At 50.4% G+C, this 21,907-nt stretch overlaps 1 long non-coding RNA gene across 1 annotated transcript; it reads right to left on the reverse strand.

Annotated features, from left to right (window-relative positions):
- Nucleotides 1-12,392: 12,392 nt before the first annotated feature.
- Nucleotides 12,393-19,136, reverse strand: LOC114814305. Its single transcript, XR_005660370.1, has 2 exons — nt 18,943-19,136; nt 12,393-12,473 (listed from the first exon to the last, which is right to left on the reverse strand). It is a non-coding gene; the product is annotated as an uncharacterized LOC114814305 (long non-coding RNA).
- Nucleotides 19,137-21,907: the final 2,771 nt, after the last annotated feature.

Consider the following 21,907-nt stretch of genomic DNA (forward strand, 5'->3'; position numbering starts at 1 on the left):
GGGAGTCAGAGGTCATGGGTTCTAATCCTGGCTCTGCCACTTGTCTGCCGTGTGGCTTCAGGCAAGTCACTTAACTTCTCTGTGCCTCAGTTCTCTCATCTATAAAGTGGGGATGAAGTCTGTGAACCCCACGTGGGACAACCTGATTACCTTGTATCTCTTCCAGAGCTTAGAACAGTGCTTGGCACATAGTAAGCGCTTAATAAATACCATCATTATTATTATAACTTGCCAAATATTGTACCGAGAGCCGGGGAAAGATATAAAATAATCGGGTCGGACACCGTCCCTCAAACATTCAGGGCCCACAGTCTAATTGGAAGGAGAACAGGAATAATAATAATGGCATTTGTGAAGCGTTTACTACGTGCCAAGCACCGCTCTAAGCGCTGAAGGAATTCTTACTTTAAAGATGAGGAAAGCGAGACCCAGAGACGTTAGATGACTTGCCCACGGTCCAACGGCTGGCGAGAGACAGAGCCGGCATTAGAACTCCAGATCTTCTGGCTCCCCGGCCCGTGTTCTTTCCACCAAGCCACACTGACTTAGAACCCGAAAGGGAAAGCGGCTCAGACTGCATTTAAAATTAACCGCCACATACAACTCGGCAGACGGGGCTTCCGCCTCGAGGTTGTTGGGGTTTTGTTTTCGGTTTTTTATGGCATTTGTTAAGCCCTTGTTATGTGTTAAACACTGCTCTAAACAATGAGATAGATATAAATGAATCAGGTCGGACACATTCCCTGTCCAGCACGGGACTCACAATCTAATTACCTCACGGAAGCAGCGTGGCCGAGGGTGTAAAGCCCGGGCCTGAGAGTCAGAAGAACCTGGGTTCTAATTCCGGCTCCACTGCTTGTCTGCTGTAATAATGTTGGTATTTGTTAAGCGCTTACTATGTGCAGAGCACTGTTCTAAGCGCTGGGGTAAACACAGGGGAATCAAGTTGTCCCACGTGGGGCTCACAGTCTTAATCCCCATTTTACAGATGAGGGAACTGAGGCACAGAGAAGTTAAGTGACTTGCCCACAGTCACACAGCTGACAAGTGGCAGAGCTGGGATTCGAACTCATGAGCCCTGACTCCAAAGCCCGTGCTGTTTCCACTGCGCCACGCTGTGTGACCTTGGGCGAGTCACTTCATTTCTCTGTGCCTCGATGACCTCATCGGTTAAATGGGGATTGAAGACATTGAGCCCCATGAGGGACAGGGACTGGGTTCAACCTTCCAACCCTGTGTCTATCCCAACACTTAGTACAGTGCCTGGAACATAGTACGTGTTTAAGAAATTCCATGAAAAAAAAAATAGGAGGGAGAACAGGAGAACTGAGGCCCAGAGAAGTTAAATGACCTACCCAAGGTCACACAGCAAGCATTCGTGCTCTATCCCCTAGACCATGCTGATGCTCTAAGTTCCAACCTTTAATACCGACAATCCTGGTATTTTCGATAGATAGACTTTACCGCTGGGCACGGTACCGTCCTCACAGCACTTATGTACATATCTGTAATTTATTTAATGTCTGTCTCCCCCACCCCACTGTAGTCTGTAAGCGCTTAGTACAGTGCTCGGCACACGGTAAGTGCTCAGTAAATACTACTGAATAAGATCGTCGTGGGCAGGGGATGAGACTGTTTACTGTGGTATTGTACTTTCCCAAGTGCTTAGTACAGAGCACCGCACAAGTAAGCACTCAATAAATACGATCCAGTAAATGTATGGTTTTACTTCCTTTACGAGTCTGACCCTGGACCCAGGAGGTCAGCAAGGAGGCTGATGCAGTCATCCAGGTGGAACGGGATAAATGATTGTTTTAACGTGGAAGCAGTTTGGATGGAAAAAAATGGGCAGATTTTAGCAATATTGTGATGATGAGGTGAGGAAGGAGGGGGCAACTGCTTAGTACAGTGTTCTGCACCCCAGTAAGAGCTCAATAAGTACAATGGAATGAATGAATTAGAACCCAGGCCCTCTGCCTCCCAGGCCCATTAGTCCTCAATGCTCCTCTAGCACTGACTGAACACCTCTGTGTACAGAGCACTTTACTAAGCACTGGGTAGAATAAAACACAATTAATGGACGGGATTCCCCATCCTCAGGGAATTTGGCATCTAAGGATGGAGGTGGGGAGAGAGAGAGGTTGGGAGAGAGAAGTCAAAGAAAACCTTCGGGAAGAGGCGGTGATCTAGAAGGCCCACGGCCACTCAGTTTGCCCTCTCTGACTCGGCGGAGCGGTTTATTCGGTGCTGGACTGCGAGCGTGAAGAAGCTCTCAGTTGTAGCGCTAATTCCGGCACTGTTCTGTCTGGCCTCCCTCGAACTCAGATCCCCACCTACAAAGAGGGGCTCGCGTTCCCGCCCGCGTTTCTCCAAAGGGTGAGGAGAGGGTAAATTAGATAATGTCTAGAAAACACTTTGAGCTCCTCAGAAGAAAGGCGCTCTATAAACACAGGGGGTTATTATTGGCATCATTAGTCCTTCTGTTCAAGGCGCCTATTTGTTCTCCGGGAACCGAAAACCAGTCCTCCCCTTGGAAGCAAACAAGAAGCATTTTCTGGTCCTTCCGGATCCTTCAAGTCCAGCCTCCAGCGGACGAGACGTTATTGGATTCTCGTGGCTGCTAGTTGAACTAGTCATCTCTGTCAAACTCCACCAGACTTCCAGGAGATTTCCAAGAGAGAGCTCAGTTCATTTTCCCATAATGTTTTGCTCCCTTTCAAGGCCGAATGTCCTAACCCCTCTATTTTGTATCTCACCTGCCTGACCCGACGGGCCCCCGGTCTTCTCCCGCCTCCCAGATGATGCCTTAGGATTCTTTCTGACCGGGTCTCCAAGGGGAACTATATGGAGGAGGGGAAATGGGCGCCTTATTGCCGGACTGAAGGGTTCTGCCTGGGGGAGTGGAGAATCGGGCCTGAACTGTCCCATTGAGGGACTTTGTTGGGTGAGAGAGAGGAGAGAGAATCGGGCCCAAACTCTCAGACTGAAGGGACTTGACTGGGGGGAAGGGAAAATTAGTTCCCAACTGCTCTGAGAGTGGAGGAGAATCGGGCCCAAGCTGTCAGACTGAAGGGACCTGGCCGCAGGGAGGGGAGAATCAGGCGTGAACTGCCGGACTGAAGGCACCCTGGTGAATGAGAGAAGGAGAATCGGGCCCGGACCCCCGCACTGCAGGGATCCGACTGGGGGAGGGGAGGATCAGGCCCGAACTGCCATATTAGAGGAGCTTTGGTGGCTGAGAGAGAGGAGAGAGAATCGGGCCCGGACTGTGAGACTGAAAGGACTTGACTTCGGGGAGGGGAGAATTAATCCCCAGCTGCTAGGCTGAGGGTGGAGGAGAATCAGGTCCAAACTGTCAGATAGCAGGGATCTGGCCGGGGGAGGGGAGAATCAGACCAGAACAACCAGACTGACAACGCAGGCTCTCCTTTCAAACCTTCGCCTCTTCACCTCTGGGCACCGAGCGCGGCCGGGGGAGGGCCCGGCCCACGCTTCCACAGGAGCCCGGGGCGATGCCACGCCGTGCCAGAAAGGGAGAAGGCCCTTTTAAAGACAGCCCGGTGGAAACGCCGTGCCGAGATTGTGTAAGCTCACCTTTTCTTTTCTTTCTTTCCTCCACCAAGGCCCCCGCAGCATCAAGCCCGGAGGCCGGAGAGAGCGGCACCGATTCACAAAATTAGCCGTATTGCTGACTGGAAGTCTTTTCTCCGCGTGGATGTTCGCAGAGAACACAGAGGGGTGGTTTCGGCGGCCGCCTCTCGTGCATCGTGTCCGAGCGAGAAGAAAACCCATTCCCCGCTGTGAGGTCTCCCGGGAAAAGTCATTGTCTTCTGCTTCTCCTTCATCCGCTAGACTATAAACTCAAGACCCTCTGGACCGTCGTAAGCTCGTTGCGGGCAGGGAATGTGTCTGTTTAGTGTACTCTCCCAAGCGCTGAGTACAGTGTTTCACACACGGTAAGCGTTTAATAAATACGAATGACCGCCCGACGGTCCCAGGCCCTCTGTATACGGTCGTTCGATCGTATTTATTAAGCGCTTACTGCGTGCGGAGCATTGTACTAAGCGCTTGGGAGAGTACAATACAACGCTGTAATAGACACGTTCCCTGCCCACAGTGAGCTTACACTTTAGAGGGGGAGACAGACATTAATACCTAAACTGGGACTTCCGGTCACCCTACCCTAAGGGGACAAAGCAGCGTCCAACGTGCTTTAGGGATTAGTGTCCTAAAGTGAATCAGGGCACGATGACATTGAATATTTGTGTGATGTTCATTATTCCTGAAGAAGATTCAGAAATCTCATTAGCACGCATACATTTTGCCCGTGCTCCAAGGCTGTGATTGTAATGGATTTTTCATAAGCGTGTGTCCTAATTGCTACGAAAGTAATCAATTCACCCCTTAATTCAATCGCTGGATGGCTATTTTTAGTCTCTTCCCCTTCTCTCCCCAACTCGCCCGCCCCGTCTTCAACTTGCCCATCATATTCCTTGATGTTTTCCCGGGGAATATGGATACCAGGAGAAAACCCACTGAAACAACAGTGATGGAAGTAAGACTTCCTTCTCCTTCCCCCACCACTATGATTCTTCAAATAACTAGAAACCCAACACTCACAATCATCCTATTCCTAGGAAGGCAGCTGGACCACAGATGAAGATGGGTTTTCCCTCACTAAAATGTCGAAAAACCTCTGGAGGGCCAAGGATTTTCAGGCTTCAATTACTCCGAGGATAAAGAGCTTCGGACTTTTTGAAGTTTTCTTCACCCCCGCCCCCCATTAACACGGTCCACATGTGTAAATCTCAGAGGCCGGGTTTTTACAGCTGAGGGGTTTACAATCCTGGGCCTCTCTCCCCAACAATAGTTGGGGGGAAAAAAAAACCTCATGTTCATTAAGAGGCAGAGCCCATAAAGGGCTTTGAGGTGCTCTAAGACAGACGCTCCATAAAAACAGAGAGTGTGATCGTTAGCTGACTTCAAAATTTACAAACTGCACAGTGGACAATTTGTATCCGTTGGTTGGTGGGGGGGGGGGGTTTCCCCCCTCCAGCTCTGGCATACTGACCTGTAGGGTCCAATCCAATCAATTGCATTTATTGAGTGCTAAATGTGTGCAGAGCACTGAACTGGGTGGGAGAGTGGTGCCTGACCTCACTAGGCTTGAGGACTTTGATTGGCACCTCTCCCGCTCCTCCAAGAGATAACAAGAAGGATCCAGAAATGAAATGGGGAGGCTGAAGAGGGGCTTCACCAGTCGAACATCCGCTCAGGTTTCAGGCTTCTTGCGATGCCCTTCCCAAGAGCTCGACACAGAGGAGAAGGCTCAATAAATAGTTTTGCTGCTACTGGTGCTGTAAACTTAAACCACAACTCTCACTAGAGCTCGAGGTGAGTGTCCTCGGACTTCGGCTCCCGGGAGGAAACGATTCTCTTCATTAAGCAACTGCAGTGGGCTGCTCTTAATTGGCCTCTGCCAAGGTTAACGTCCCCTTTAGTCTTCTCTATCCCCTCCCTAGATCTCCTTCCTCATTTGCAAAGCCACAAAAATACAAACCTCACTCCCCGCTAGACCGAAAGTTCACTGTGGGCAGGGAACTTATTTACCGACTCTCGTAGACCGTGATCCCTGGGTGGGACAGGGACTGCGTCCAACCTGATTATCTTGTATCTAACCCCGCGCACAGAAGAGTGCAGGGTACATAGAAAGCACTTACGACCGCCAATAATAATAATTCTGCTTTATTGCACTCTCCCAAATGCTCGGTACAGTACTCCTCACATGGTAAGCGCTCGATTAATGCCATCGATCGGGTTCTGTGTGCTCTTTGGAACCTGAACCAACCCACGCGGTGGGGAAATCAATGCGTCGGCGATATTTATATACTGGACACCGTCCTAGGTACTTCTGGGAAGTAGGGTAGCATTCACAGACCCTGACCTCAAGGAGCTTCCAATCTAGTTGGGAGGTTCCAGACAGGGCTCTAAAGTTTGGGTCAAGAAACAATAATAATGGTATTTGTTAAGTGCTTACTATGCGCTGAGCACTTTTCTAAGTGCTGGGTAGAAACAGGGTAATCAGGTTGTCCCATGTGGGGCTCACATTTTTAATTCCCATTTTACAGATGAGGTAACTGAGGCACAGAGAAGTTAAGTGACCTGCTCAAAGTCACCCAGCAGACGAGTGGCGGAGGCAGGATTAGATCCCACGTCCTCTGACTCTCAAGCCCGGGCTCTTTCCACTAAGCCACGCTGCTTCTCTGTCACGGAGAAAGAACTAAAGGATAAAGTTTTCACCCCCACAGCTCCAGGTTCTACCCCAGCCACAGCCCGGGCTCACCCCGCCTCCTCTCCCCAAGGTTTTGGGAGCACGAGGCTCTGAAACCCCCCCCCAACCATATCCTTGAGTCTTTTCCTTTTCCCATCAGGCGTTCTCTAGGGCAGTCTGGGATCCCAGAGGATTGTCCTCTCTTCGGAACAACAGAGCGGGAGAAATTCCCACCGCTCCGTCAGTGGAAGTTAATGGGGCAGGCGAGAGTTCAGAGTAGAACATGACCTAATTTTGAGAGTTGCTTGTGTGTGTGCATACAGATGCATCTGTGTGGGTGTGTTATAGCCCAAGGTACGAGCAGACCGTGACAGAGTGGCACAGGGAAGAGAGGACAGGGGGAGCGGGAAATCGGTGGAGGAGATGGACTCCCGGGATCACTTTCGGGGAGAATCCCTACCAAGGCAGCCGGAATAGGCGGGGGTCGATCCGAATGCCTCCGTCTTCCCAAGAAAAGGGGGTTTATCGTGCCATTTCCTTCTCCCCCACCCCTGATATTAATAATGATAGTGCTTGGTATTTATAAAACACTTTTCATCTTCAAAGCACTTTATGAACATTACCTAATTAACTGACATTAACTAATGTTAATTAAACTTGCCCAAGGCTCACAAATCTGGAGCACTTTTAAGAAAGAAAAAGGGAGCGGGGGGGGGGGGGCGAGGGGAGGGGAGAGAGCGGTGGGGGGGCGGAAATGAAGACGAGGACAAGTTTGGTAACCAGACAGGTTTCCCGAGTTTTCCCCACCACAGGTTTTTAAACAGTCCAAGAGACAACCTAAACAGGGCTTGGCCCGTCTGTCAGTCATGAAATATGGATGAGCAGGACAGCGTTCTAGGACAGGAAAGCTTACCTGCTTCCCCTACGGTCTCACGTTAATAGACGGGTTTGAACCTGGCTGGAATCGGCTTTCTCTGCTGGAGAAGGCCCGAAAGCAGGACCACGAAGGCTCTTGGTGGAATCCCATCTCTCTCTCTCTCTCCCTCACATAAACACTCACACAGGTACACACACCGAGCTCCCTGACCGTGGCGTCAGGATTCTGACTCACAGCGTTTTAAGTGCGGTGAGGTCACCGTTCTAACCCACCGGCGTGTTCGTCCCCTCCCCGCCACCCTTCGGTTGACTTTCCTTTTGAGAAACCCTCCCAGACACGCGCCGAAACAGAACATCTCCGAGATGGAGAGAAACAGCCCGTTTTCACATTTCCTAGACAGAAGAAAAAAAAAGCAGACGAGCAAACAAAATCATTCCTCTGCTGCTTTTCAGTCGATTGTGTTTCTCGGGACTATTTTTTTTAAGTGTGTGTGCGCGTTTGTGTGTGTAGGGGGGGTTGGAAGCGACACCCTAGTTTTCGCTCCCAAAACGAGCTGAACTAAACATCGCTGTGCTTGACCGACAGCCATTAGCAGCCTCTGCCTTCTCGTCTGAACATGTTCAGGCTGAGTTTTACAGCATTCGGTTGAGCAGCCTGAGAGCTCAGCGCTGTCTCCAAAATAATGCTGCTCCCTTAGAGAAGCGTCTCTTAACATGTCAGCTTTCAGTATGGTTGATGTGGAAAACCTGACAATAATGGCATGATTTATCTTTTTTTCTTCACTCGAGCTACTCCCACTTGGGTCTATGACTACTTTCTGTTTCCATCCATAAAGGAGACCTTCGTTACATTACAGGAAGATCGTTGATACGGACGGGTTTGGGTTTTTTTTTTTTCCTATGGATTTAATTTCCTTTAAAGGGCTCCTCGGCCCTTGAAGTTAGCTCATCTTCGCTTCTCAATGATTCTGCGGGAAGTGCTGGACTCTACTCCGGCCACGTGGACTGGGGCTCCGTGCATCGGAGGAGGGATGTATTTTCACCTCGGTGGAATTTGATTTGCTTTTCCTCCCCTTCATCGTGGGGGCCTCCGGGCTTTATGGGGTGGGCCTTCCTTTTCTGGGTTCATCCCAGGTCTTCATTCCCAATGGGTTGCGCTAGAAATGCCAGACCCTCCTCTAGCCCCCCAAAATTGATCCCCGGAAGTTGAACCTTGGTCACATTGGAACCCGCCTCTCATCCCGAGCACCAAAAGTAGGAGCGAATGTGTTATCGAGCTTTCTGGTTTGTTGCACGGGAGTAATTGGTCAGCTAACCAGATTTATAGAGCGCTTACTGCGTGCAGAGTACTGTATACTCTGAGAAGCAGCGTGGCTCAGTGGGAAGAGCACGGGCTTTGGAGTCAGAGGTCATGGGTTCGAATTCCAGCTCTGCCACTTGTCAGCTGTGTGACTGTGGGCAAGTCACTTCACTTCTCGGTGCCTCAGTTACCTCATCTGTAAAATGGGGATTAAGACTGTGAGCCCCACGTGGGACCACCTGATGACCCTGTATCTCCCCCAGGGCTTAGAGCAGTGCTCTGCACATAGTAAGCGCTTAACAAATACCAACATTTTATACAACAGATTCCCTGCCCACAACGAGTTCACAGTCTAGAGGAAAAGGCAGACTTTAGAGAAGCAGCGTGGCTCAGTGGAAAGAGCACGGGCTTTGGAGTCAGGGCTCATGAGTTCGAATCCCAGCTCTGCCACTCGTCGGCTGTGTGACTGTGGGCAAGTCACTTCACTTCTCTGTGCCTCAGTTCCCTCATCTGTAAAATGGGGATTAAACTGTGAGCCCCACGTGGGACAACCTGATTCCCCTATGTCTACCCCAGCGCTTAGAACAGTGCTCGGCACATAGTAAGCGCTTAACAAATACCAACATCATTATTATTAGTAGTAGTAGTAGTAGTAGCACGGCCCAGAGAAAAGAATACGGATCTGGAGAATCAGAGCACCTGAGTCCTAATCCTACCTCTGCCCACTGCCTGCTGTGTGACCTTCTGCAAATCATTTCACTTCTCTGTGCCTCAACTACCTCACCTGGGGATTCGATATAGATCCTCCTTCCCCTCCAGAGTGTGAGCCCCGTGTGGGACAGGGACTGTGTCTGACCTGATCAACTGGTAGCTACCCCAGCGTTTAGTGCAGAGTAAGTGCTTAACAAATAGCAGAATTATTATGAATTCTTACAGTAACTTTCCATTTCTGCTGCTCAGACCGGCTTCTCCCCGTTTGGTGCCCGGGCTCTCTCGAAGGGCCTTTCTTTCCAAAGCAGATCTAATTTAGGGGCTGGAATGGGTCCAACGTCTTTCAGAAGAGGCTATGGATTATGCAGAACCCAACATGTCAAAGTTCTGATGAGGCTCCTCGGGGCAATAAATCTACCTCATCGAAAGGTTAAAAAAAAAAATCCCCCCACCTCGCATGCCTTCCTTCAAAAGTATGAGGAGAATCAAAGGACGGGAGGGGAAATCAAAAGAAGCCTTTAAAAAAACAAAACACTTTAATAAAAAAGTCTCTCTTCCGTCTGAGGCCAGATATCATTTATTTGCCAGTTTGAAATCAAGCTCGAAGCCCACTCGGATCTGTAGCCCTCTCAGAACGATCTCTTCATTTTTGCCTTCTGCCTCGGAAGTGAGGCGAGCGAATCCGAGGGAAGATGGGTGCGCCGGGGACAGAGTGGCAGAGGTCTCCTAGATTCCCTCCATCATCCCCCCAGCCTCGGCCTGCCGCCTCCAAGACAGAAGCCTTTCCTTCCCCTCCCGGTTCCATTATCCTCTTCGATCATCGATCCGCAATATTCCCCCAAATCCTGGCCGAGCAGCAAAAGAACCCACCCACCCGATGGCTCTCAAACCGCTTTCTAACCCGCTCCTAACGATTCATTCATTCAATCGTATTTACTGAGTGCACGCTGCGTGCAGAACACGGTACTAAGCGCTTGGGAGAGTACGATACAACAATAAACAGACACATTCGCTGCCCACAGAGAGCTTACAGCCCAGAGGGACGTAAACTCTCAGCACCGCAGGCACTGACATGCCTCCTTAGTTGGATTTAAGGGGCTCCCACTTGGTACGCTGCGCTGTGCTGGATGCTCGGGAAGTGCAGAATTAAAAAGTCACATGTTCCCTGCCCTCGAGAAGCTTACTGTCTAGTGGGGGAGCGAAACCTATTTACAATTCAAGGGTTCAAAACTGAGTACCTAAAGATCCAAGAGTGCTAAGGAGGGAGCAAATTAGTTCGTAAGTGCTGGAGGAAGTAGAATAAGCAAGATGAGATCCCCGTTAGCCAACATACTTTATTTTGGGGCTCTTCGCCGGGCATCCCATTGGGCAGGGATTGTCTCTATCTGTTGCTGAATTGTACATTCCAAGCGTTTAGTACAGTGCTCTGCACATAGTAAGCGCTCAATAAATACGATTGAATGAATAGCGCTCAATTACCTGCTTGTGAGAAAAAGACCTCATTGCTTCTTCAAAATAACCCACCCTCCTTTTTTAAAAAAATGGTACTTAAGTGTTTACTATGTGCCAGGTACTGTAATAATCATCATCATCATCATCACTGTGGTATTTCCTAAGCACTGTTCTAAGTGCTGGGGTAGATATAAGCTAGTCAGGTTGGACACAGTCCCTGTCCCACATGGGGCTTACAGTCTTTAATCCCCGTTTTACAGATGAGGTAACTGAGGTCAGAGAAGTAAAGTGACTTTCCCAAGGTCACAGAACAGACAAGTAGCGGAGCCGAGATTAGAATGCAGGTCCTTCTGACTCCCAGGCCCGTCTCTTTCCACTAGGCCACGCTGCTTCCCTGACCCTTTAATATCAGAATTAAGTATCGACTCATCCCGGACTTTCCAGAGGTCATGGGTTTGAATCCCGGCTCCACCGCTTGTCAGCTGTGTGACTGTGGGCAAGTCACTTCACTGGGCCTCAGTTACCTCATCTGTAAAATGGGGATGAAGACTGTGAGCCTCATGTGGGACAACCTGATTACCATGTATCTACCCCAGCACTTAGAACAGTGCTCTGCACATAGTAAGCGCTTAACAAATACCAACATCATTATTCTTATTTCCATAGAATGATGTAGATCTGGGTGCAGCCTGGAGGACTGAAGGGGATGAGGGCCATGTGGAAAAGAGAAATATCAAGGTTAGGCCATAGGCGCAGCAAGGAGTGACCCTCTTTCATCTTTCAATTATAACCGTTCTTCAGGGCATCCTTCCAGCTAAGGCCGGGGGGAAGAGTGGAACGAAACGACAGTGCTAATTCTCACCGGAGAGCAGCAGCTTCCCTGTAAAGGCCCCTAGCAGAAATGTATTATGCTGCTCCTGCTAAAAATAATGATAATAATTGTATTTTCAAGTGCTTACTATGTGCCAAGCACTGTACTAAACAGTGGGGGTAGAAAAGAATGATGGCACCTGCTATTATGCGTCGAACACTCTATCTTGTCGGTCGTGCAAGATGACCAGGTTGGACACAGTTCCTGTCCCACACGGCGCTCGCAATTTAAGTCAGCGAGAGGGAAAGCAGTTATTGAATCCCCATTTTACAGATGAGGAAACCAAGGCCCAGAGAAGCAAGGTGACTTGCACAAGGTCATTCAGCAGGCAAGTAGTGGGGCTGGGATTAGAGAAACAGCGTGGCCTAGTTGATAGAGCACGGGCCTGGGAGTCAGAAAGACCAGCTCTGCCACATGCCGCGTGTCTGCCGCGTGACCTCGGACAAGTCACTTCACTTCTCTGTGCCTCTTTTATCACATCTGTAAAATGGGGATTAAGAGTGTGAGCCCCATGTGGGACAGGGATTGTGCCCAACCTACTTAACTTGGAACTACCCCAGTGCTTAGAACGGTGCTTGGCACATAGTAAGCACTTAAATACCATAATTAGTATTGTTAGAACCGGGCCCGTGCTCTTCCTATTAGGCCACACTGCTTTTCTTGAGACACTCTCTTTCTTGTGGGATGAGGGATGAAGGCCCAGCCAACCGGGAGAGGACTCCAGAACACGTCCGCCTCAAGGAATGCCCCAGGAAGTGCCCGGGCCCAAGGGTTCAGCCTGCTTCTTCACTTCTCAAGATTCCTCTGGGGAGTCATCCCCAGAAAACGCCTCGTAGCCCCCGACGCAGCTTCTAGAGACAGCAGCTCCGGTCCCTACCAGCTCAGCCCGAGTCTGAGCATGTAGCAGCGTGTTCTGGTACTCCCTTTTAATCACCAGCCCTATCTGCTCAGGCTATTTTAAGCCCGAGCCATATTCATCTTGAGACGGTGCCCTGCCAAAGAGAAAAAAAAATATGTCAACTTCTATCCCGCCTGTTACCAAACCGAGAGGGCAGAGCGTCTTATGGAGGCAGAGACCCGGAGAGATCTCGTGTCTCTCTCCCCATGCTTCCCCCATGACCTCCTAAAATTCCTTCTGGGACACACATTTTGCATGGAACTATGCCTTAGCAGGAAATGGGCATCCTCTTTCTGCTTCCAAACTAGGCAACACCCAAAGCCAACACCGGCACAGAAGATTGCCGTCCTCTCTCTCCTGCAGCTACACAAATGCATGTACACCCTCACCCATCCACCCTTACCCCTTCTGAGGTTCTCCCGCGGCCTCCCCGATGACTTTAAGACTGCTGGAGAACTTTCTTCTTATTCCAAAATATTCCCAGCCCTCCAGGTGCTCTCCACGGCAACCCGGTTGGAAAGGGCCACTCAGATGTGCTAAAACCAACCTCTTCTCTTCCTGGACCTCCGGTCCGTCTCCCCCGGGCACACGGCGGGGTCTCGTGGTTCCAGTGGATGAGCACATAGGAAGCGCTTAACAAATACCGTCGATTATTGTTAGCCTCTAAACAAGCCCTTGATGACTCTACAAAACAGGACCTGCTCAGTGATTTGAATATTCTGTGCCCAAAATAGTAAGGGCTTAAGCCTTTAAAGTGTGCCTCCCCATCTTAGTAGAATCGTGTTCATTAAACCACCATCTATTGAGCTGATTCATCTGTCCAAAAAGAGACTGCAAAACCCCCCTATTCAAAGGTTTTTTTGGTTCATAAAATTCCCCCGGTGAATCACCCAAATTGAAATCGCACTAGGGCTGCAAGAAGCCACTCTCCACTCCGCTTTTATCTGCTTCTGATTCATTCTGAAAGTCTCCAACAACTTCTCCACTGAAATTCAATATTTCCCAACCTCCTAACATCCTCTTTTCTTCCAATTGATTGAGCTCTCTTGCGCCACGGCCGATGAGCCGAGATGTTTACCTCTATTTTTAATCAACGGGGGAAGACGGGCACACGCCCCGTGGAATCACCCCTGCCCTCCATCTCAAAGCCAGGACAGGAGTAAACGGTTTCCAGAAGATCATTCGTTACATCACCCCCCCTCCGCTCTCATTCTCTCAGTGCCCAGTCACCGATAACGAGGGGTCGGAAATCCCAACGTCATTTTAAGACACGGTGATAGTATTCCTGGTATTTACTGGTCATCCTCTGGGAGCGATGCAATCACATTTTTGAGCACTTTTGTGCAGACCACTCTACTAAAAGCTTGGGAGAGTACAATATAACAGAGTTGACTTGGAAAGCCCCACACAGATCGTCTCCCCTATCCACGATGAGATGACACTCTTCCGATTTCCCCACTGGGCTCAGTTGATGTGCCGAGCCAGCCCGGCCTAATGGAAAGAGCCCGGGCTCGGGACTCAGTGGACCTTGGTTCTAATCCTGGCTCTGCCATTTGCTTGCTGTGTGGCCCTAGACAAGTCACTCAACTTCTCCGGCCTGCAGTTTCCTCATCTGTAAAATGGGGATTCGATACGTGCTCTCCCTTCTACTTAGACCATGAGCCCCGAGTGGGATCTGATCATTTTGTATCTAGCGCTTGACAAATAACACGATCATTATTATTAGGAGTCAAGCTGCTTCCTGAGTTCAGGTGGATAATAATAATAATAATAATAATGTTAGATTTCTTAAGCGCTTACTATGTGCAGAGCACTGTTCTAAGCGCTGGGGTAGATACAGGGTAATCAGGTTGTCCCACGTGAGGCTCGCAGTCTTAATCCCCATTTTACAGATGAGGTAACTGAGGCACAGAAAAGTTAAGTGACTTGCCCACAGTCACACAGCTGACAAGCGGCGGAGTTGGAATTCGAACCCATGACCTATGACTCCCAAGCCCAGGCTCTTTCCACCGAGCCACGCTGCACTTCTGAATTTCTACTGCAGCCAGCTGTTTACTCTCTTCACACACAAACACACACAACGACAAGATGAGAAAAGATACCCACTGTGAAAAATAGACCTTGTTTGTATTATAGTGGTACTTTTTTACGGTATTTAAGTAATTACTATGTGCCAGGCACTATTCTAAGCACTATTAGAATACTTTTATCTACCCTTCCAATACTGCCCTTAGAATACAAGCCCATCAGGTTGGACACAGTCCATGTCCCACATGGGGCTCACAGTCTTAATCCCCATTTTACAGATGAGGTAACTGAGGCACAGAGAAGTTAAGTGACAAGCCCAAGGTCATCTAGCAGACAAGTGGGGGAGCAGGGATTAGAACCCAGGTCTTTCTGACTCCCAGAGCCTTTGTTCTATCCACTAGGCCATGCCGCTTCTCACTTGCTCTTGCTCTTTGACTGCTAGTTACAAGCTTCACAAAATAGGACCCCAAAATGTGGGTATTTTTTCCTTCCTCCCAGTGCCGGTTTCTACTAGTGTAAATCCCATAGTGACCATGATTGGTTTTGAGCAGGAATATCCCTAACCCCTACCAAAACACTGAACACCGGATCTGAAACATCTCACAGTCGGTCTGAGACCTTAGAAAGTGAGTCTCAGTGCCCTACCCAACAATCAGGATTCTTTGCCGCATCGATGACTTCTTTCAGTTTTGCTCCCAGCGAGGCTAAAGCGGTGACTTTGGAGCCTCCGAATGGAGTCGGGTAGGCCGCAGGCCTGAAGAGAGAGGAAAAGCCAAGCCCCTCCTCCATTTCAGAGGGGACTCTGGGTTCCCTGCTCCGAGGGAAGGTGGTCACTGATTCCCAGAGCAGCAGACTGAGCTTCCTTAACACTTCTTAAAATCCCAGACTGCTGTGCACCATTACTCAGGTGCCTATTCTGGCTCCGTCAGCCATCTTAGACAGTCACCTGTCCTTGGATCAGCCAGCTCCCGACTCCCCCTCCCCGCTCCCCGACCCCAACTTCCCCTTCCCCGTCTTCCACCGATCCTCACACTCAGAGTCACTTCCTGCTCTGCTGGCAGATGGCTCACCCCGACTTGTTCTCCTCAGCGTAATCCTGGGAGTCTTTTCCACCGGCTGAGACTTGTAAGCTCCTTGTGGGCAGGGAACACGCCTGTGTAGGATTACATGATACTCTTCCGAGTGTTTAATTCAGTACTCGGCCCAGAGTGAGCACTCAGTAAATACAAAAGAATGAAGGGTGAACTTCTCCCCTCAGAGACGGTCTTGCTTCTCCCAGCTACAGCCGTGTCCCCTGCTCAGTTTGCCAGGGTGTACCTTCTGAGAGTAGACAAAAGGCAGCGGAAACTTCATCCTTGAACATCAAACTCCACCAGGCGCTTTCCATCTGTCCTGCCGAAGCCAGCCAAAAAGCGGTTTTTTTCTTGGTTGCTTTCCCCACCACCACCAGCACTTACGCAGTCGGCCATCTGAAATCCTCTCAAAAGGAGGGGAAGGTGAGGACTGGAGAGGGTAGTTAACTCTTCCCTGCACACCCGACCAGAGGCAGCTGAAACTCAGAATCCTAGAAGTGGGTGAGAACGCCAGGTGCAGCAGCAGAAAGTCTTCCTGGAGAAATGGCTGAGGAAACAGGAGTTTAAAAGCAAACCCCTAAAAGCAGGAAGTTTATAACAATCAATCGAGGATGTTTATCGAGCGCTTACTCTGCGCTTGGGAGAGGCTGCGGTGAATATCAAGTGCTTAAAGAGTAAGCCAGAGGGCCAAGAGTTAAATGGAATCGGCCCGCTGAGGACAGGCGGTCAAAGAGGTGGGACCCTGAGAGGGACGGCTCTAAAATTTCTGGCACTGGTTCTTTGCCAAGTAGAACCCCAGTGGCCTACTCCGCGATATCAGGGAAGCGGCGTGGCTCAGTGGAAAGAGCCTGGGCTTCGGAGTCGGAGGTCATGAGTTCGACTCCCGGCTCTGCCACTCGTCAGCTGTGTGACTGTGGGCACGTCACTTAACTTCTCTGTGCCTCAGTGACCTCATCCGTAAGATGGGGATTAACCGTGAGCCTCACGTGGGACAGCCTGATTCCCCTGTATCTACCCCAGTGCTTAGAACAGTGCTCTGCACATAGTAAGTGCTTAACAAATACCAACATTACTATTATATTCATTTTCATTGGTGCAAATGAGTGTCAGGTTAAAAAAAAGCCAGGGTCTGGGAGTCAGAGGACCTGGGTTCTGATCCCAGCTCTGCCACCTGCCTGCTGTGTGATCTTGGGCAAGTCACTTTACTTTTCTGGGCCTTTTACCTCATCTGTAAAATAGGGATTAAGACTACGAGCCCTGTGTGGGAGGGGGACTGTGTTCAACTCGATTATCTTGCATCTATCTCAGTCCTCAGTACAGTGTCTGGCACATAGTAAGTGCTAAACAAATGACATTAAAAAAAAAGAAGGTAAATTGGAGCTATTAGATGGCCCATTCCAATCTAATCTATCAGGAACCTCTCTTGTCCTTTCCCAAGCACACAGTAAAATGCTCTGCACACAATAGGTGGTATTTGTTAAAAGCCCTCACTATGTGCCGGGCACTGTACTAAGCGCCGGGGTGGGTAAACGGGTCAGACACAGTCCGTGTCCCACATAGGGCTCATAGTCGCAATCCCATTTTACAGAGGAGATCACTGAGCCCCAGAGAAGTGAAGTGATTTGCCCAAGCTCCCCTAGCAGACAAGTGGTGGAGCTGGGATTGGAACCGAGATCCTCCTGACTCCCAGGCCCATCCTCTGTCCGCTAGGCCACGCCGCTCGGTCCGTGTCCGGGGGATGACCGTCACCCCAGCAGCCTGCTGGCCTGACCCAATCATGGTGTTGCCCTCTGCGCTGCCAACACTCAGTGAATACCAGGGATTGATGAGTCAGTTGATCGACCGTGGTCTCATTTTTCACGTGCACCGTTCACCAGACTGGAAGGTTTTGTGACGGACCTTCTGCTTTCCTTCTGGGGTCTTGCTGGCACCCCCACACAGGGCTCTGGAGCCAATGGGGTTGGCCCCCGCAACTGCTCCCAATCAATCAGTCAATCCCAGTCAATCCTAATCAATCAGTCGCCCGTAGGACTGCGTACTCAGCGCTTGAGAGAGCACAGTATATGGAAGGCCCCCCAGGGGGAGCCCATGCTTCCACCTGAAATGGTCGTTCCCTTCAACATCTCATTTTGGTGGGTTTTCAATATTTGTGAAGCGCTCCCAGGCACCGTACAAAGAGCAGGGGTAGATACAAGATAATCCAGCTTGGACTCAGTTCCTGTCCCATAGAGGGCTCACGTTCTTCATCCCCATTTTTACAGCTGAGGGAACTGAGGCGCGGAGAAGGGACGTGAGTTGCCCGAGGTCACACAGCAGATAAGTGGCGGAGTCAAAATTGGAACCCGGGTCCTCTGACTCGTACGCCCAGACTCTATCCACTGGGCCACACTGCTTCTTACTACGTGGAAAGAGCACGGGCTTTGGAGTCAGGGGTCGTGAGTTCGAATCCCAGCTCTGCCACTCGTCAGCTGTGTGACTGTGGGCGAGTCACTTCACTTCTGTGTGCTTCAGTCACCTCATCTGTAAAATGGGGATTAAGACCGTGAGCCCCACGTGGGACAACCTGATTCCCCCCCGTGTCTACCCCAGCGCTTAGAACAGTGCTCTGCACCTAGTAAGCGCTTAACAAATACCAACATTATTATTATTATTATTATTATTACATCTGGACTTCCAGCTGTCCTCACTGAGAAGGATTCCACATCCCGGCCACCGGCCCAGCTCCAAGGCACGTTTTTCCCCGAACCCTGACAGTTTAGGTCGTCCTTGAATTCCAATTCCTGCCATGTCCTAATTCCCTTTTTCTCCTTTCCCTTTCTTCATGGCCCCCTCATTCATTCACTCATTCACTGAATCAATCAATTGTGTCTATTGACTCCTTAACCTGTGCAGAGCACTCTACTGATCGCTTACCATACCACACAGTTGAGAGATACTTTCCCTGTCCACGAGGAGCTTACAGTCGGTCTACGGGGGGAGGGAGACACGGAAATAAATTGTGGATATGGACATAAGTACTGCGAGGCTGAGGGTAGGGGGACTATCATGTGCACGGAGGGCAGATCGAAAGACACAGAAGGGAGAGGGAGGAGGGGGAAAGTGAGTTTGTTGGGAAAGGCCTCTTGGAGGAGATGTGATTCGAGGAGGGTTTTGAAGACGGAGAGAGTGGTGGTCCGTCAGGTATGAAGGGGGATGGACTTCCAAGCCAGAAGGAGGACATGGGCGAAGGGTCAGGGGAGAGACGGATGAGATCTACTGGAGCAAATTGCCCGTATCCTCCCAGGAGGGCCGCGAGGAGTGGGAGGGAGCCGGAGCCTGAGACCTGAGGATTCGTCCGGTCGGGTCTGGCCGGCATGAGAATCCTGCCCGGCCCCTACCTGACCGTGCCTTCCGACAAGTCCCGGCCTCTCCCTCTCTCCGTCTGCTCGTCTGTAAAATGGAATAATAGCTCTTGGCACCCACCTCACAGGGCCGCTGACAGGATTAACGAGAGGACGTTGGCGCTAGCGGGGCGTCTTTCTCCCGGGAACCTCTCGATCCGAACCCCCGGCCTTTCCTTTTCCCACTTTCCCCCCTTCGATTGGAAGCCATCCCTCCACCCAGGGCTGGGAAAGTTTTCTCCGGAGGACTCGTCCGGCCGGCTTCGGTCGGGGTTTGCCTCAGCCTCGGTCGGAAGATTCCGTTTCCGTTGGCTTTTGTGGCTTTGAGGCCCCGTCTCTCTGTCAGGAGTGTTACGCGTCTGGTTTGCCGAGAGATCTGTTTGCAGGGAAGGGGAAACAGGGACAACCGGCGCGGGCTTTGTGTCAAAGGTTGGCCATCGCTTGCAGTGAGTGACGAAGACCCTCAAACGCGGGACAGAATGGGCCCTGGAACTGATGACTCTGGGGAAATATTCCTGGGGAACGGGAAATATTCCTGGCAACTCTGCAGCGCCCCTCATAAGGTGACCGGTCCCAGAGTCTGGAACCCCTGTGAAAACCTTGCACGGTGGACAAACCTCGTGGTTTATGAAAAAGAGCCTGGGCCTGGGAGTCAGAGGACCTGGGTTCGAATCCCAGCTCTGCCCCTTGCCTACTGTGACCCTGAGCACTTAACTTCCCTGGGCCTCAGTTTACTTATCTGTAAAATGGGGATTAAATCCCTGTTCTCCCTTCATCTTAGAATGTGATCCCCTAGTGGGACGGGGATTGGGTTCACCCGGATCATCTCGTATCTGCCCCAGCGCTTAGTACAGTTCTGGACACCCAGCAAGTGCTTAACAAACAGGACGATGATGATCATTTCCCGTGTGGATCCCTCATGCTCCCGTGGCCGATATACACGAAGCCATAAATTTCCCAGTATTACATAAGCAGATGATATTTATGCTCCTCTCCCTCTGTATATTCCCTTCTGCACATGGATCTGAAGCCTAGCAACCAGGCCCTGCTTTCCAAAAAGAAAAAAAAAAATCCTTCCACTTAGATGGAGCGATTAATTAATTATTGGCAGCACTGGCTAAGCGCTCGCTAGTTCCGGGGTAGATGCAAGATGAATGGGTCGATCGTATTTACTGAATGCTTACCGTGCGCAGAGCATTGTACTAAGCCCTGGGGAGAGTACAGTATAACAGAGTCGGTAGCCACATTCCCTACCCACATAGAGCTGACAGTCTAGATAATGATATTTGTTAAGAGTTTACTACGTGTTAAGCACTGTCTTAAGTGCTCAGACACGGTCCTCTGGGGCTCACTAAGTAGGAGGGAGAAGGGATATTAATCCCCTTCTACGGATGAGGTAACTGAGGCCCGGAGAAGTGAAGCGACTTGCCCAAGGTCAAACAGCCGCCAAGCGGCAGAGCCGGGACCAGGATGCAGGTCCTCTGACTCCCGGGCCCGTTCTCTCTCCCCTGTTTCCCTCTTAAGAAGGAAGGAGGAGGAAGACTGTCTACTCATCTCGCTCTACCTGGCTGACGCCGGGCCAATATCACAAAACAAAGCTTCGCGGAGCAACTGAGAAGAAACAATTTGCATAACTTAGAGTTATGGTACCCGGCGCCGCACCGCATGTTGTAGGGAGCGGCGTACATCCTGAGCTTTAAATAGCTGCATCCTCACACACATTTTAAGAGGAACATTTGAGGCCGAGATACGCTCCGTAAAGCCCAGGGCTCAGCGGGGGAGAGACGCCGATCGGTTAAAGCCCGCTCCGGCTGCCGATGGAAGCGGGGTGGGGGCGGAGAGCAGAACGCAGAGGGGAAGAGTGGAAAAGGGCCCGGAAGCGTTGTCTGCCGGAGGCGGTGTGGCCCAGCGGGTAGAGCATGGGCCTGGGAGGCGGCCCTCTTCCGTTTGTCTGCTGCGTGACCCTGGGCAAGTCCCTTCATTTCCCCGTGCCTCCGTTACCTCATCTGCAAAATGGGCATTAGGACGGTGAGAGCAGCGTGGCTTAGTGAGAAGCAGCGTGGCTTAGCAAAAAGAGCACGGGCTTAGGCGTCGGAGGTCGTGGGTTCTAATCCCCCCTCTGCCACTCGTCAGCTGTGTGACTTTGGGCAGGTCACTTCACTTCTCTGTGCTTCAGTTACCTCATCTGCGAAATGGGGATGAAGACCGTGAGCCCCATGTGGGACAACCTGATTACCCTGTATCTGCCCTAGGGCTTAGAACAGTGCTTGGCACATAGTAAGCGCTTAACAAATATCATCATTATTATTATGCGGGACAGGGACTGGGACTAACCTGATTAGCTTGTGTCTACCCAAGTGCTTAGGACAGTGCCTGACCCATAGTAAGTGCTTAACACATACCGTAAAAAATAAAAAAATAAAATAAAAAAGGCCATCTGGGGGGGGGTCCCTTGTCTCCAGTCTCAACCCCATCGGTGGTAAAGGACCAGCAGAGGGTGAGTTCTGGGAGGACGTCTAGTAATAATGATATTCACAGAACCAAACGGCACAAAGTGAGGATTTAACAAATGTCATAAAAACAAATTCTGAACACCCAACTGCAGTGTACTAAGCATTTGGGAAGCGTGCGAACGAGAAAGGGGGTGCATGCCCTCCCTACATGGAGCTTACCCATTAACAGAGAAGACCAGCATATTCCATCCCTAAAGTTAATCAGGTCAGACGTAGTCCCTGTCCCACAACGGGTTCACAATCTCAGTAGGAGGGAGAACAAGTACTGAAATTCCAATTTACAGATGAGGACAGTGAAGCACTGAGAAATTAAATGATTTGCCTAAGGCCACACAGCAAGCAAGTGGCAGAGTCAGGATTAGAACCCAGGTGCTGTGCCAGGGCCCCAGGAAGGGAGAAGAAGGGAGCGATTACTACAGTATTCTGAACACAGTAGGTGCTGAATAAATACCTCTGATTGATTGATTGATTGATTGATTGATTGATAGCCAGAGGCACCTTCCACCCCAGAGGCTTCTGTCCGCTTTCTCCATC

Source organism: Ornithorhynchus anatinus, chromosome 9, assembly GCF_004115215.2.
Source record: "Ornithorhynchus anatinus isolate Pmale09 chromosome 9, mOrnAna1.pri.v4, whole genome shotgun sequence".
NCBI lineage: Eukaryota > Metazoa > Chordata > Mammalia > Monotremata > Ornithorhynchidae > Ornithorhynchus > Ornithorhynchus anatinus.